This window comes from Sciurus vulgaris (assembly GCF_902686455.1).
Source record: "Sciurus vulgaris genome assembly, chromosome: 4".
Lineage (NCBI taxonomy): Eukaryota > Metazoa > Chordata > Mammalia > Rodentia > Sciuridae > Sciurus > Sciurus vulgaris.
Genome location: NC_136464.1, coordinates 10,293,693 through 10,307,870, shown reverse-complemented (window position 1 = coordinate 10,307,870; position 14,178 = coordinate 10,293,693). Strand labels below are relative to the sequence as shown.

Genomic DNA, 14,178 nt, shown 5'->3' with positions numbered 1-14,178 from the left:
ACTAGAGCTTCTGCCCGTCCAAGGTTGAGGTTGGCGACCTGGCATCTCACAGGAGTCCCCATCTCTCCAGTGCCGGGACAAGCACTTGACACAACAGGTGCCAATAAAGCCTTGTGGAATGACAGTCTCCCTGAAAGAGACACCACATTGGTCGTGCAGCCCCCCATGGGAAGGAGACCGGGGGTTTGCAACGGAGCTTAATGAGATGATGCAAAGCCCCGCACTTGGCAACATGTCTGACAGACACATTGGCAGCATGAGAGAGCAGGACCCTGTTGTACTAGTGTGTCTGTCGTGGCTATTATTTTTGTGGTTTGCTTAGAGTCAGGGCTTGGTAAATATCAATTTGTTTTAAAATAATGCAGATGAGGTCTAAAAAAGATCAACATCAGTAGGATTGTTCAACTCTGTGCCCACAGGGGGAGGAAGCCTCTCTGGGAGTCTTAAATATTAGATGATCTGTCTGTCATGTGAGCATAGTCTTGACTTGAATTAGGGGGAAAGAGGCGGCAGGTACGGAACCCAGGCATGGATTCTAGAACCCCATGTGAGTGAAATTACCCAAGTGGCATCAGAGGGACCAGCAGAATGCTGCCCCAGGAATTTTTCTGAGAAAAATAAAAGTCACACAAAACTGCGCCTCCCTCGAGGGGGTTTTCTAAGCGGAGAGAAAGGCTGTACCATGCTACAGCGGGCGCCAGAGTCTCTTTTTTTATTCCAAAAGGGCTCCTGACATCAACACCAGCACTGAAAGACCAGCTGGCTGGTCATCACACCTACATTTAGATAGCTCTGCAGCCCCCCTTGGGTGTCTGCTCTGGTCATCACAGTGGGAAGTGCAGGACACCACAGAGCTAGTCACCTGGGTTCCTCGCCAGGCTTCTCCCAGCAAGTGGGCAGCATCTCCCTCCCACCAGCCGCCCACACACCGTGGGAGCAGCAGTCATCCTGGCTCCTCCAGTGGCCCAGCCTTGAACGGATGCCTCTTCCTTCCTATAGGCAGCTGATCACAGGTGTGCGTGTCTGCACTGGTAGAGACAGCACTTGATTTGAAATGCGTTTACATTTTCCCTCTTGATGGGGGTAAGGGGTGGGAGGTGAGTTTTTTGCACACCCTAAACAGTTCCCCATGACAACATAGCTTCGCTTTTCTGAAACCTTAAACCATGCTATTATAGAAAGTATGCTTGTTTGCTTGTTGGATTCTTGTGGGTGAAGTTAGAAACTTGTCCAACGGGGTTGTCACCTGCTAATTCTGAAGGTGTGGCAATTGGCTACTGTGTTAAACCAACAAAAAATAATAAAAATCCATGTGTATGCATGTGTTGGGTTTCTTTATTGAAATGTTTTTTTCACTGAATTTCACCTGAAGAAGCCAATGGAGAGAGGAGCGGTTTGCAAGCCACCATTTTATGAATGGTCACACATCTCAGGACACTGGGACCACACACTTTCTGTGACTGAGGACATACCATAAGATGCTCAGTGCCTTTTCCTGGTTGCCCACTGCAGTCTTTCCTGTTTGCTTTTTTCACATAGGTAAAAGGCTCTTTGGAATTCTGCCTCTTGTGTTTTTGTAAAATACAACTCCTCCCCAACCCAGCATCTTTTAACACACACTTACTCTCACGCAAACCCAACAGCTCAGTGCAGAGCCTGAGACTTACGCTTGACAGCTAAGACTGGGTTTGAGCCCCAGTTCTGCCCTTTAATAACCAAAAGGGTGTAAGGATATTTCTCAACCTTTTTGAGCTTCAGATTCCTCATTTTAAAAAGATCTTTAGAAATCCCTATGGCAGGGTACTGGGAGGATTAAATGAGATGTGGGAGGTAAGAAATAATTTCAAGCAGAGGCTTCCAAACCATTGCCAAGGAATTTGTAATTCTGTCTTGTTTGCATGCTTGCTTAATATTGTATGTTTTTTGTATTTATTACATAATTATAGTAAAATGCAATTATCTTGGTTGAGCACCAACTAACACAAGGAGATTATCACCATGGTCCAAGGGAATTTTACTGCTTCATTTTCTGGACATTTGTAAATTCTGCACTTGGGTAGTCAGGGCCAGTGGTGACAATACCCAACACCTGGATTGTACCTGTTGGGGCCTTCACAAGTCAAGTGGTCCCAACAGGGCATCCTTCACTTTAGAAAAGGTAGGAATAAGGTCAAAGGCCTCATGGTCTCAGGGTCCTCCAGTGGAATGAAGGGTACTTCAAGCTGTCCCACTAGGGTCTGGATCTTGACCATGACATGGCCCTCCATTTTGCTGCTCCAGGGGCTCCTTTTTGGCAGTTTTTATTATCTCTTGGAGTGGGGTAAACCCTGGGTAATGAACTCTCAACAGTCAAACTCACAACAGACTGGAAAGAACCAGTGCAATGAAGTATGGATTTGAAAGGAGAAATTGTAAGCTGTTAGCACAGTCGAGGCCCACACCAGCAGGCCAAGGCATGCCTTCCCTGAAATAAGGAAAACCACATTCTAACTTGGTGACTACTGAGTCAAAACAAGGGAACATGGCTGTTCTTAATGCTTATTTGTCACAGAGGACATTTTGAAACTTTCTTCCCCATTCTTAAGTGGTTAGAGAACTCTAGAGAACACTGTTGCTCAAATTGTTTGGCTAAATCCTCAGGACAATGTTGGGTACACAGGGAACATGTCCCTTATCTGTTCCCCCAAACATGTCCTTGGCCTCCACTCCATGCTAGGCACTGTGCCAAGTGTTTTAAAGACATTTCTAGTCAAGCCTTCCAGCGATGATATGAGGAAAGGTGAACTGCTATCACCACCTCACATAATCTGGTTTAAGAAGAGACGCTTGCCTGAGGACATGGTATCAAGTGTCAGAGCCAGGACTGAAGCTAGGGAAGACTGATTCTCATTCTCAACCTTGAACTTGTGCTGCTCATGTTGGACCAAAGGAAGACCACCTTTATCAGTCACGTTGACCCTGAATTTTGTTTCTGAAGCTCCCTTGGGTACCTGCAATCCAACCATCTATAACGGAACTGATTACAAAGATGCCTATTTTTTGCTTATTTAATTAATCTCTTAATTAAATATCTCTGTCCTCCATGTGTTTTCCCACAATAGACTCTCAGTCACAAACCATTATTTTTAAAATCATGTGATCCACATTTACTCCTTTACAGATACAGAAACCAGAGAGGCCAGGATACTTGCCCCAGGTTTTTCTTAACATAACACTTCAGAAATATCTGTCAAGAGCTACCAGGACAAAGCCTCCAGTCCAAGCCACTGGCAAAGACTAGCTCTCCAGCTCTTACCGTCATAGCTCTTTGCTGCAGCAGTTCCAAAAAAATTGTTTTTTTAACCAAGATGTAACCCTTTCTCCTGATAATGCAATGTAAATTGTGCCTTGGGTCCAATTGTTTGTCACCCCCTGTCATCAAGTTGGGATCTCCGTCCCTTGAGATATCTTGGTCTGTAATTGAATCTCTCTTGCCCAATGCTCTCTGCCACAAGCCTGTCCCAAAGGTCGGGTCCTAATGGACCACACTTAATACCATGTTGCAGCAAGCCTAGGAGGAGCCTGATGTCACAATCAACCCCTTAGAGATTTCTTAACCTACCCAATAACTGTGAAAATAGCTGTTGACTAGGTTAAGGAATTAAAGAATCCATGAATAGCATATCACTCCCATGACTGCTTGAAGGATCTGTGTTCAAAAGCTCTGTGGCCCAAGAAGTGGGCATGGCCACCAATCCTGGGGCAGGAGGACTGTGGTCCCCACTGCTTTGCCCCTCTGCCTGAGGAACTAGTGACCATGGGTGACGAACACTCATCCATTGAGCTGAGCCTCAGCTCTGCAGTGTGCCCCAGTGGCCATGTGTGACCAGCCTCTAGGCCTGATTTGGAGTAGTAAGATGGGATGGTTGAGGGACAAGCAGGAGACGCCAGGAAATTCCGCTCACCATGAAGACAAATAAATTCCTTGTCGTCTCATAGGAACTTGGTTCTCCTGCTTTGAGACGTCGTGTGGAACTTGATCTTGGTGGCGGACCTGTTTTTAACTTCACTGGTAAGTTTCATCAAGATGCACCCAGGAATAAAACAGGACCCTAAAGCAGCATCTGGAGGCAGAGAAGGTTCACCAGGGTGCCCTGCTGAGCTTCAGTGCTTCCTGAAAGTCCAGGGCAACTGCAAGTCCTCTAAGGTCTGAGCACTGGAAGAAGAGAGCAGCAAGGCCATCCAGTCTTCACGGAGTAGACTCCTATCACGTGGGAGTCCCTGAGGATGTAGAGGGACACACATAGCCCTCTCCCAGAACTCAGTCCAGGTGAAGGCCAGGTGCTCTTGGAGGGAGATTACTGCGTTAGACATAGTGTTTGTGTGCCACAGCGAAATATCTTTCCCCAGGAGAGCAAAAGGAAGTCACATCGCGATAGGAGGTAAGCCATGTATTGGTCTATGGCCCTGGACTCAGCGGTTGCCCTCATTCCACAGTTTAGAAGCTGTGTGAAGCTGAGCGTATTTTCTTTGGCTCCTCTAAAAATCTCAGCTTCCTCATCTATAAAATGGAGCTAATTCTAGCACTATCCCTGGGTTACTCCTGGTTTTTGATGATCTCTGAAAAGCACGACACTTAGCTCATGCAGCTCAGTAGACCTCAGCCATTGCTGTTTTTCAATTATTAACCTTTTATCCTAATTATCCACCCGAATGAATGAGGCATTCTACTGAAAGAAGGAAAGAGAGAGAGAGCAGGGAGGGAGGGAGACTATGTGCTTGCTCTTCAAATCGATTCAAAATAAAATAAAATAAAACCCGAGTAGAAGTAAAAAGCGTAATTGACTTGCAAAGGAAAGGCGTGACATGCCCGCCTCTTCCCTGCCCAGCAGCTCTCCTCAGTAACAGGCCTCGCCCGCCCTCCCTGGGCCTGTTTCCACCAACAGCCTCTTGCTTGTGCCCCCAGCAGAGGCCTCTTGGGCCCGTGCATCTATTTCTTGTTTCCTCTTCTGCTCTTCTTCCAAAGTCAGGAAAATGTTCGTAAAAGCGACAGCTGTTCTGCTCTGCACAAGCGCACAGCCTGGGGCAAGAATGCTAAGCTCCGCCACTCAATCAGCGACCTCACCCAAGGGCCACAGAGGCTCCTATAGGATAATTGATGTTTGTTCACGGGCAAGTCCAGATTTGAGCGCAGTTTTGAAAATCAAGCACCTCCTTCATGTCAGATTCCTTTCCGGAGCCCAAGATGCACAATCTTAAAAACCAAAGGCCGAATGTTTTCTCTGATAAGTGGATGCTGATCCATAAGGGGCAGGGTGGTCGGTAAGGGAAGAAGGGAGGAACTTTGGATCGTGTAGAGGGAAATGAGGGGAGGGAGGGGCGGGGAAGGAAAGTTGGTGGAGTGAGACAGACATCGTTACCCTGCGCACATGATGGATTACATGAAGGGTGCGATTCCACACCCTGTACAACCATAGAAATGAAGACCTGCACCCCATTTGTGCACAATGAATCCAAATGCAGTTGGTAAAAATAAAAATTGAAAAAAAGATGAACAGTTTTTCCTTTAGATCCCAGTGCAAAAGACCAGCAGGGAGCAAGTTATCTGCGGTCATTTCAGATAGCCACTGGTGCGCGCTGTAAAGCCAAGAGCATGGTGCGGGGGGCTTTGTGGTCAGGCACCTTCTCTGTCCCCTTAACGCTTTACACCGTCTCAGCCTGAGTCATGGCACAAGGGCTCCACAGCCTCTGTCCTCAGCAAACAAGTAAAATTTCAGTATCAAATAAATGTGCTCTATTTATTTCTCAGAAAACAGACCTCAATTGAGGGTGAGCCTTTATTAACCCTAATACCTTCTCCTACAGTACTAGACACTAGATATGTGTCATAAAAACACAGAAAAAAAAAATTTAAAGTCACGTAATTGTAATCTCAAGGTGACAGTTGATAGGTCACACTGCCTCGCTGGCCCAGGGACAATGCCTGGAGCCCTGGACTCATCTCCTGACCTGTCTCCCTTACTTCCACTGCTGCCTTCCCCAATGCACTGTGCACAAGGTAGCCCAAGTGACCTTTGAAAAGTGACTTCCCTACTTAAAGCTGTCCAGTAGCCCCTGTGGTTCTATCTAGAGACCAGGAGCCTAATCCAGCTCACGACCAAGACTGATATTCAAAATACGTAACACCCCAGGACCTGACCAGTCAAAACGCAAGGGAGCCAAGAACAACTTATATGAACACACAACACTGATATGAGTATATTTACTTTAAAATTTTCTACCTTTACTTTCAATCTGTGTATTAAATATCAGTAAGATTAATGTCTTTCTCGTAAAAATAAATGCAAATATACATTCCACTATTTCCTTTCCCAGGAATTTGGCATGTGCGCCCTGAACAAGAAACTTGGCATCCACAGATGAAGGGGCAAACAATGACCTTTTGTGAACATGGAACACACAACAGTGCATTGTTCATTTCCATGTTGCTATTACCGCCCACCCACGCCACATATGAGCCTAAAAATTTCATGCACACCAAATTTTAACAAGAGAAACAATATCATAAACTCAATGAGGGAAACTAGCTGTTTATAGTAACCTCCTGCAGGCATCCCTTTTGAAGAGTAAATAAATATTGTGTAATTAAATTAGTTCAATATGAATTCATCAGTTTTCCTAAGCTTCGACAATGAATTTCTTAAAACAATCTATCACTGCAAAAAAGGAGCCAATAACTAAGAGACTCAGAAAACCAAATTATATTTCCTGATCATTCACAATCTAATTATTTCACTATCACTGTAGAACTGGAAGGAACACGAACGCTTTGAGAGCACTTTCTCATTGTGATAGAAATAACTAGTGTGCTCCTTCACAAAGTTGTTGCAGACACAGGCAGGCCTGGTTGACAAGGACAGTGTTTCCAGAGTCTGCAGCATGGGTACAGCCAGGTGTGGACAGACTTATGCTGCTCACAGACATTGGCCCCAGAACCCCATTGGCGGCCTTTGGTTTGTGCTGTTTCTGTCTTTAAGAAAGCTCCGCCCAGACTCAGCCATCCCCTCTCCCAGACAACTGCACATCAGCACAGGCCCCTGTCAGAGTGTGCACACGCTCAAGTGTTCACAAGTGCGCACACACACTCACACACTCCAGCACAGACCACCTAAACACTGTCAACCTTCAAAGCCCATCCCAAATAGGACCTTTTCCAGGAGTCCTCCCTTGACCATCCCTACCGAGGCCAGCGCTTGTGAAGAACTACACACCTGAACTCACCTGTTTTCCTCTGAACCATACTTAAATACGAAGTGCTGCTCAGCTTTGCTCCTCCCACTGATTCTGATTCCAGACTTCTCCTTACATGCTTGCCGTCACTACTCTTTAAGTGGTTGATGCTCCATGAATCTTTGAGAATGAATAGAGAGACTTTGCAGCAAGTAACCTCCGGTGTCGGGCATCAGCCCAGGGGTGTTTTGTTGTTTCTGAAACTGTCATTGCTGGAGTGTAATGGGTCACCTAATCACTGACATGATCTCGGAGTCCTGGGATATCCTACAGAAGGCGTTTCAATGCCCACCTCTCCCTCTCCAGCTCATCATCATGACACCTTCCCACTGGGGCTTATGAAACTCTGCACTGTCGCCCAGTGGTCATATGAGAGCCCCAGCAAGGAGGACCGCATCAGACCAGAGGCCAGTCACTCTGGGGGAATCCCTCAGTCACTCCTCAGGAGCCCTTGTCCCTGGCTGCCATTTGTGGTGCTCTTCGGAGTCAGGTGGCTGGTAAAAGTCACAACGACCAGCTTAAAAAGGCTAAGTTCTAGGCCACTGACCACAGATACTGCACATCTGTCCATAGGGTAGTGAAATCTGTGTAAACCTCAATTTTAATGAGTTCATCCAAAGGAATAAGCTCACACCCATCCCACCCCATAACTAAAACTGTCATTCTCTGCATTCTTGAAAACTGGTATTATTATAGTCTTACCCATGGTAATTTGTGAATAAAAAGGACAACACTCCTCAAAACCTGAAACAGACAGATACTAGAAGGGAGAAGGGCTCTCGTTACCTGAGATGGGTCTTACTTGGTGGTTGGTTAGCTGCCACTTTTTAGCATCAGTGCTTCCAAGTGTTTAATTGTGAAAAGGAAATTAATTAATTCTAATAATTAATTAGAATGCGCTGACATTGCAGTTTCAGAATCACCTCCCAGGTAAGTTATGTTTTATTTGGCTTGTTATTGGTTCTTTCAAGCATTGTGATAATAAGAAACTTGAGGTGAGTTGAAATAAAGATACCTTAAAAGAAAAAAGTTGAAGTTTTCGTGTTGGGAATGCAGCTCAGGGGCAGAGTGCTTGCCCAGTCTGCAGAGGGGGAAATAAAAGTAGGGTTAACCCTCCACCTGAGAAATTTGAAAATTTGAATTTATTTTTTGTGTGGACTATGAATTTTACCTGGAGAAATGCTACTTTCTACTTTTTTTTTATAATTTTAATTAAAAATCATAAATCTACATAGGGCAATGTTGTTTGATTCATTTTGTTATTTTTTTCCCTTCCCCCCTCCCCTCCCACCCCTCTTTTCCCTCTATACATTCCTTTCTTCCTCATTCTGACCACCCTCCTTATCCCTAACCCTAAACCTAACCCTAACCCTAACACTAACCCCTCCTACCGCCCCCCCCCCCCCCGTATGTCCGGAATTATCAGTTCACGTTCTTCCATCTGTTGAGTTCTTTTCCTTTGCAGATATTGACAATCATCGTTTAGATCCAACAATTCAGCAGGGTTTGCAAAGTCGCCCTCTCTTCTCTAGTCAATACTTTTAAAGTGGTTAATGCTCCATGAATCTTTGAGAATGAATAGAGAGACTTTGCAGCAACTAACCTCCGATGTCTCGGGCATCAGCCCAGGGGGGTTTTGTTGTTTCTGAAACTGTCATTGCTGGAGTGTGTAATGGGTCACCTAATCACTGACATGATCTCCGAGTCCTGGGGTGTCCTACAGAAGGCATTTCAATGCCCACCTCTCCCTCTCCAGCTCATCATCATGACATCAATGATCTTGTTTGATCTATACCCCACATATATCCCTACCTAGTCACCAATTTATTTTGAAGCAAAGTTCAGACATCCCATCAATTCATCAATTGTCTCAAAAAAATATTCTAATATAAATATTATAAAAGATAATATTTAAGAATATCTGAAATATTACCATAACCAAAAAAATTAACAGTTATAATTCCTTTATATCCCTGAGTATATATTCAACATACCAGTGTTCATATTTCCTTGATCATCTCAAACATTTAAAAGCTGTTCAAATACAGGCTCACACAAGGTCATACAACTGGGATTGGTTGTTATTCTACAAAGTCTTTTTTTAATCTCTAGCTTCTTCCTCATTTTTCTTTCTCCTATCCTTGAAACTTTTTGTTGAGCTTGTTGAAGAAGCTAGGTCGTTTGTCCTACAAAAGTTCCTGCAGTCTGCACAGTGTGGATTGCATCCTGTGAAGCTCTCCTCTTCCTGGAGCCCGGCACGTCCCCTGGTCAGCTGTCTGGAGTCTCCATCAGATTTGGTTCTGATGTGCGGGGAGAACCTGGCCCCTTCATGGATAGAGTTGCATTCTTCCATCTGTTGAGTTCTTTCTCTTTGCAGATGTTGACAGTCATTGTTTAGATTCATCAGTTCAGCAGGGTTTGCAAAGTCGCCCTCTCCTCTAGTCTGTGGGGACAGACTAGAGGACAGCAAGGTTCTCTTGGGCTTCCTTACTCCCCCCATTCCTCCTCATTTGCTATGACACCTTTGTAAAGGGAAACTTCCTCTCTTCAACTCTTATTTTCTGAGGTTCCATTCATATAGAAAATACAGGACAAACGCTTTTTTGCTTTCTTTTATTTACCAATTTTCAAACTGAGTTCTTCTTTGGCATTCTCCAAAAACTGACCAAGGATTTTTTCTAGCACCATTTGGAACTCATGGATCCAAATGTATTTGATGTGTTTCAATCCATTTTAGTTATTATCTTTATTGGTGTTAAAATATTTGCCCTACGGGAGCTTCTGCAAGTTGGCTCCTGAATCTTTGACATGTCCCTTCTCATCTTTGATAGCTTCCTGGCTTTAGTTATGCCAACCTGCCCCAGGCTAACTTTGTTTATTTCCTCCCAGATGTGGAACCGGCCATCTTGCCAAGGAGGTGTGCTTCCTTCTGGAAGAACCGCCTGAGATGTTCTCACTGCCTCTGGCTTGCATGCTCGTTCTAGGACTTTTGAGTGGGTGGTTTGAAATTCTGTCTATCTGTCTGTCTGTCTATCTCTCTTATTCATGCTGATACTCCTAATTTGAGATCAAGACTAAGATTCTACTTTAATCCCTTGACCTTGCATGTGTGTTCACACTCATGCCAATGATTCCCTTCTTGATGCTTCTAGCAGAACTTCTCATCAGCTTTGTCCCACACCACACTTAAAACAATCTTAAAATACAATACGAATGCTAACACTGACAATAGGATTTACTGAAAATAGTCTAAGATTGTTTTTGGCAGTTCTTTTTGTCCCTAAATTGTGTGCTAACCAGGAATATATAGTCAGATTATCATATTTAAACCTCAATTGAAGGAGTTCCTCTCTTTTTGCTTATGCCAACAGCTCAGTTCGTGGTTAGGTATACTTGTTCCATTTTGTTTTCAACTTTTAGAGATAGACTTTTAAATTTAAATTTCATAATCCAGTTTTACTGTGATATAATAAAACATTTGCATGTTTCCAAAATTGAATTCGCAAGACAAAATATATATAACCAGACTATCTTTTAGTCGTTTCCACGATAGTCCTTCCCAGTCCCAAAAGTAGTCATATTTAAAATATATGGTGTTTTCTTCCATTGCTTTCTTAATACAGGCAAATTTATGTATCTTTCTATCTTTGTTCACTTGACAAGCCTTGGAAGTCACTCCACAGTTGTGCACGAGGATCCCCGCCCCCCTTCTATAAGGAACAGGACTAACAGTGAGGAGGGCACACTTGTCATTCAACCAGTTGCCTGCTGATAGGCCTGGGGTTGTTTCCAGGCGTTTGCACTGACAAACACGGCTGCGGCAGTATCCTCGCATATTTCATGTTTCTGCCAGGGTGTCTTAGAGGTCCTCAGAAGTAGAATTCCAGGCCCCGGGGTAAATGTGCATGTAATTTTGCTAGGGCCAAGCCTCCCCACGGACTGTACCACTTCATACTCCCCCCAGCGCAGAATAGAAGCGCCCATTCCCTACAGCTTTGTCAATAGAGGGTGTCGTCCACCTTTTGGATTTGGCATCTAATAGGTGAGAGATGATATCTTGGTGCAGGTTTTACATCATCATATTGTAAATAAAACTGAGCATCTTGTCATATTGTGAAGAGAGATTTAGAGTTCCTTTTCTCATATTTTGACTCCACTTTTCTGTCAAATTGTTGGAGATTTTCTCCTCTATTTTTCACAGCTTTTTTATACAAAGGGCTACTAACCCTTTGTCTCCGAAGGAAGGTGCAAATAGTCTTCCTATTTTCTGATTTTTTTTCTGATCTTACTCCTGGTAGTTGTTCTTATTTTTTGTTATTGATTTCTTTTTGTAAACAAAGATTTTTTATTTCAATGCAACCCAATTTATGAATTTTTTCCCTCATTGTACCTAGATTTGAGTCATAGGTCAGAAATTGACATTCTCTCCAAGGTTAGGATACAATTTGTCAATATTTTCTTTTAATATTTTTATAGCTTCAGTTTTTACATTTAAATATCTTGTATATTTGGGATTTAGCACAATATATGGTGTGAAGAAAGGATCCAATTTTTGTTTTTTCCGGTAGTTATCTACTTACCCCAAAACCACTTGTAGGGAAGTATGTGCCCCAACAAATTTCAGATACCACCTTACCCATCAACAGTTTCTGTAGGCAAATGAATGGGCTCCTGTATTCTTTACTCTGCTCTATTAGTCTGCAAGTTCACCAGACTGTGCCGACATCAGTCTGTTCTGACAATAGAGATTTTCTCGTATGTTTAATATCTGAGGTGCTCAATAAGATCTCATTGAAGGCAAGTGCCGTGAGGTCCTCTGCTGGAGGTGACCACGCAGCCTCAACACCCCACAGCAACACTGGGGACTCTACCACAATTTAATCCCAATCACTTCAGCATAACTGAAAACAAGACTGGCCTTCAAGTTCTTGAGAAATCTATTTTTTAAGAAAAAACTTTCAAAGGAAAAAAGAAAAATAATACCTTCACATCAATGTGCCTCCAATGAGGGTAAATGACTGGATTCCAGGAGGGTGGGAAAGGGAGTCTTTGAATGAGGTGCTCTTTTAAATGTTTTGAATTTGCACCTTGTGTGTGTATTAACTGTTTATTTAATTAATTGCTCAGTAAATTTCCTATCTTTCGTTAAAGCGACTGCATTTCAGCTTCTTCAGCTGGGGGGTTTCTTTCTCATATAAGCAATACATATGACAACTGGGACGTCTGGCACCTGGAGCAAGAGAGCACCTCAGGCTTCCGTGTTGGGCGGACTGTGGGCGATGAAGTCTGGGCCTCCGTATCTTGGCTTTTGCCCTGTTTTGTGTTTTTAAAGAACATACCGTCCTGGGAAAGCAGAGGAAAGAACAGTTCCTTTCTTTAGTAAATGATTTAAGTGTTGGAAACAGAGAAAAGAAAATACGGCACAGAAGAACACATTTTTCTCAGTTGTGACTATTCTACTGGAGAAGGCCATGCTAACCACCCAAACCTGGTTAAGTAGAACCTGTCGTGGTTCTACCAGGCTAATCTGGCACACGAGGTTGGAATGGCAGGTCTATGTCAAAGGAAGCCAAGAAAATCCAGGCTCGGCTTAAAGGCCAAATGGAAACGAGATGGCTCCAAAGTCCAAGCCATGCGAATACATATCCTGCCCAAAGCCGGACTCCCAGGTCTTCCTGTTACCAGCCTCCTGACAAAAAGAATATCTCAGAGGACAGGAGATGTGTCAGCGTTCCACCAATGGCCTATAGATGCTTGGCACTCTTTTCACCAGTGTGCCTTGAGACACAGTACTAAGGTGTTCAGTGTGGACCTGAGTGCAAATCTTGCCTCGGTGAGCTAACTGCATTACTAGGGTCTGTCAACAACCCAATCAGGACGATGACATTAAGAGGTCTAAAGAACGTGAGGCCTGAGCATGCTTAGAACAGCGCCCAGCATTAACTGTAATTAGCAAGAGAAAATGGGGTCCTCCTTTCCCTCCATTTAAGCATCATCTGGTTTGATGTCATGCTATAAGAAGATAAGCAAACCCTCTTCCCCATTATTCCTGCGTGGTTACAATTGATAGTTTTCAATTGAGAAGACATCTTTATCTGCGCACGGGTCAAAAAAAAAAAAAAAAAAAAAAACACAAAACAATAAAAATGGCAATTATGGGCTCAGTGCTAGAGTACTTGCCCTGCCTGTGTGAGAGCCTGAGTTCAATCCCAACATGGAGGAGGGGGAGCGGGAGGAGAAGAAGAGGAAGAGGAGGAGGAAATAAAAAGTGGCCATTATGCACCACACCATCCATCCATCCAAGAAGCCAAAGCCTTTCTTGCTTGCAGATGGCTGGGGCCCTGATATGTGCACTGGGAGTCATGCCCGCCTCCTAGGGTGACCTCCCTCCCATGCAGAGACATCACTTGCAAAGCCACCTCCAGAGAGGTACAGCTGCATTTGAACGAAGACCACACTCGCCCTCCCAGGCCTGGGGTCCCCTGCACCACGGCGTACTGGGGGTTGCATTGCAAAATCCAATTCTTGATTACTCGTAATTGAGTAGCAGAAAGATTATTATTCTTTGAGGAAACTTGATTTATCCTGGAAGCAGGTTTTTTTCATTTTAGGGAGGGGAGGGGACAAATTACATTAAAATCTGCTGGAAAATTTTGGTTGGAACAAGGCACAAAAATGTTCCTTGTAGGTTGCAAATGCCTCAGTTGTCATTCTTTAACAAAATAAGGGCTCTCTTTGTAAAAACAAACACGACCCAGGCATGTTCACTCTTTCTTTGGAATGTATCCGCTGTGCTAAATTAGATTTTTTTTTTCAAAAACCCTCACCAATGGCACTGAGGTTGTGTGTGGCTGTTGCTGACTCTACAGCAGAGGAATTAAGGGCTAAATTTGTTCTGCTGAGTCCCTG

The 14,178-nt window shown here is 44.0% G+C and overlaps 1 long non-coding RNA gene across 1 annotated transcript in view; it reads right to left on the bottom strand.

Annotated features, from left to right (window-relative positions):
* Positions 1 to 14,178, bottom strand: part of LOC306660353 — a 247,110-nt gene that overhangs the window by 27,315 nt on the left and 205,617 nt on the right. The gene's annotated exons all lie outside the window — the stretch shown is intronic.